Source organism: Arachis ipaensis, chromosome B01 (genome assembly GCF_000816755.2).
Source record: "Arachis ipaensis cultivar K30076 chromosome B01, Araip1.1, whole genome shotgun sequence".
NCBI lineage: Eukaryota > Viridiplantae > Streptophyta > Magnoliopsida > Fabales > Fabaceae > Arachis > Arachis ipaensis.
The window spans coordinates 22,870,776-22,874,760 of record NC_029785.2 but is presented as its reverse complement, the minus strand read 5'-3'; positions in this window follow the sequence as shown (position 1 = coordinate 22,874,760).

The following is a 3,985-nucleotide window of genomic DNA, read 5'->3' as shown; positions in this document are numbered from 1 at the left end:
GAAAGCTGAAAAGGAGAAAAATAAAATCGCGAATGGATAATGCTCACGTATCGATAACAGATAGATAAAGCGCGTCTTTATAGCGAAGATAAAGATAAGCAGTAAAGAATGATAAGATAAAGACTATATATATATAAAAGTAAATAGCCACTAGTCGCGACCTGCGAAGTTTAGGCCGGTTAAGGTATAGAATAAAAATCAGTTTGACAACATTAGGTCCTATCTCTTCCAAAATATACATAAAGTCTCTATAGACAAGTTTCAAATGAAATAATTATATAATATAAGTTTTTCAAAATAAAAATAGAGAGACTCTAAACAAAATACAAAACAAGAGTCCAATGATCTTCGTCATCTCTCAAATGAACCATAGCTCACTGTTGAGCACCTACACTTGCATCTGAAAAACAAAAGATATATACAGAATGAAAATCCCCGACCCATGAGTTCTCAGTACAGTAAAAGTGCCAAATAAATACAATGCACTATAATAGAAACTCACTAAGCTTTCCGAAGCTCCATACCTCAACGTGTCATTTCCATTCCTAAGTTCTCATTCATCCAAAATTAGGCAACTAACTTAGGAGATTCTAATCTAACTCTCTTATCTCATTAACTATCCCCCAATTCTCTGCAGCCTTTCGATTGTCAAATGGCTTCACTCTCAACTAACTTGACTAAGTAATTTCATAGCAACACCTCAAACCTCCATCAGTAGCACGTGGAATCACTCCACCACATCAATCCATATAACTTCTATCAATTCATTTTATTATTCGTCTTTGTTATGTTAATCATCACATCATTTTATCTCAACAAAAACAGTCCTCAGCGTCAACCGACATGAGTATGAGGGACATTTCAATTGTGTAAACACAAGCAAGATAAACAAATAATACACAAGTAAATTCAAGTAAATCATTTAGCACATATACATTTAATTATGCACAAATAGGCAAGTCAAGACAAGAAGAGCAAATCCAAACAAATTAAACATATGCAAATGATGTATGCCTGTCCTATGACTGATGATATCATATGTCGGTTATACAGCCAAACCCGACATGTTCGGAGCAAGCGGAATTACTCTACTACAGCACATGAAATCACTCCATGACAATCATAGGCAAGTAGAATCACTCTGCTGGGATAAGTAGAATCACTCTGCTGTAAGTAAAGGCAAATGGAATCACTCCACTGCAACGAGTGAAATCACTCCACTGCAAGTAAATCATTTTGAAAACCATTCTCTTCATGCCCAATCAAAAACAATCGTTCATCACCTCTTAACATCAAGCTCACCCTCATCATATCTCATTCAAATACCTTCATCCTCATCCTTTAATATCATAATCATTTACTATTCATCATTACCTTATTTCTTGTCCATCGTCACTTCACGATTTATCCTCCTTTTATCAATTTACCAACTCGTCTTCTTAATTCTCATTTCCAACTCCTCTATTCTTAATCACATAGGCTCTAGACTCTCATTAGGGTGTATAAAAGTTTAAAAAGGCCAAAAGAATGGTTAAAATACTTAAAAAAAATATTTTTACAAAATTTAGAGGTTGTGTGTAAACACGCATGGTTTGCGTACGCATGAGGTGAAACTTTGACATATCGCGTATGCATCACCTCACCCGCGTCGCGAGAATTGAAACAATAGATTATGCTCGCGACGCCTACTATGTCCACGTACGCAAGTTTGCAATTATGGCACTTCCGCGTACGCGAGATCACTGGGCAACACCTAATGCTCAAGTCGCGTGGCACCTCCGCGTACGCATGATGTTGCAGAATTACAAAAAACTTATAAGTGAAAAATTCAGTTTCTGAACCCAATTTTCAAATCTTCATATCTTTTTTAAAAAATTTCTTTTTCAACCATTCTTGAACCGTTGTAAAGATTGATAATTGAACTTTCATAAAAATCTAGTTTTGTAAAATGTTTATCTCCAAGGATCAAGATACAGCTTGCCGAAATTGGCTAAAAATCAGTTTTTACTAAAAAGTAGAATTCACCAATTTTTCAAATTTCACAAGACAAAGTAGTTTTCAATACTAAAAAATGATCCCAAACTAACTCAAACACACATTTACATTCAACCAAATTCAAACCTACTCGATCTTCATATTTTAACTCAAATCTATTAATCTAACACCTCAACATCACACTTTTCACTAATCCATTAATTATTTCAATTTTTCATACATTCAATACTAATTTTCCATCCTTACCTTTTTCCGGCCTCTGAACCAAATTCATCAATTCAATACAAATTCATATGTGCACAATAATTACCTACATCAATTTCTTAAATGAAACATCAATTTTCTCTATACATTCACTACACATGTCAATTCATTCAAACATACCATTCAAGTTTAATCCTAGGGCATCTAACCTAGGAATTCTCATCACACAACACGGCACTTAAATAAAACTTAAATCGTACATTTAATGACGGCGGTTCACACCCATCACTTGAGTTCTTCCCTCCAAGGCTCACCCAAAACCTCCACAAGCTAATTCCAAGTTCCAAATCTGTACTTAAAAGCACCAAATACTCTAATATACATAATTTCATACATACATCAACCTAGAATTTATAAAATCTCATAAATCACAAGGGTTTGAAGATTTTTTTATCTTAACCCATAGAAATAATTGATAAAACTCATTAATAGCTCATACTAGAACATTTTTAAATAACCAAAATCACAAGATTTTTTCAAAACTCAAACCAAAATACAAAATCAGAGAGAAAAACAAAAATGGATATAGGACAATGAGATACTTATCACAATACCTAGATAATATCGAAGAAGGTGAAGAGAGCAACAGGTGGCTGCAAACGACTTGTCAATCGGAACAGCGAACGGAGAAGAAGTTATGGAGGATTAAAGTTGAGAGTAAATAATGTCACTCACCTAAGGCCCTCTCTTCTTCTTCACTATGTTCTCTCTTCAAAAATGGGAGGAATATGTTGTTTTATGATGAGAAGGGGGTTTATATAGTGTAGGCTTGAGCCACTTGAGCCCAGTTAACTTAATTTAACTCGTTGGCTCAATTTTAGACTAAAACTTTTAGGATTAGTATTTTAAGTCGCGTTTTAATTATTTTTACTTTTCCAAATAATCAAGTTTACTTTCTTAATATCTCTGGCTCATAATTTATTTTTTCACTTACAGTATCAAACAGTCTAAGCCGGTACTGCTGGTTAAATTTCCAATACGCGTCATTACGTATTTTTTCACAGAAAAGTACATTTTTTCACTCGAAAAAATCCGCCTCAAGTTGCGGTTTTTGTTTACCCCTTTTTTCTACAAGGCTTCTAGTTATAATCAATCATTCATACTACTATACGTACTAAATTTTTATTTTAGAGGTCGTAATACCTTGCCATCTCTGAATTATGACTTAAGCATAAGTCTCTGTATGGTAGGGTGTTACACCGAATCCAAATATCACATTTAGATTTCTAAATTATGATTCTAAAATTTTTCACCCCTAATGGGCCATATTTATTTAATTATTATTTAATTTTCATTTAATCGGTGTTTTACACGAGTACTTTTGAAAGCAACTAAGGTGGAGCTTTTTAAAGTTGGCTTGTACTTTTTAAAATTTAAAAGTCTAATATAATCTCATATATTAACTAATTTTCAAATTTAACGCTTAAATTTATGTTTTTCATAATCTTTTTTAAAATTTTAAAAATTATTTTACTAAACGTAATTATTGCTACTTGTATTTATTAAAAATTATTTTTAATTTAATTTACTAAACATAAATACTACACTTTTTAAAAAATTATCTTTTAAAAGCTAATTTTTATAAGCTACTTTTAAAAAAAAAAGTTTTACCAAAGTAAATCATAATCTCATTCAAGACAATCTAATTCAAACATTTAAGTTTGATAAACTGGTATTTCTGATAAAAAAAAGTATAGGGGAACAAATTTTTTTATAAATAACGTAT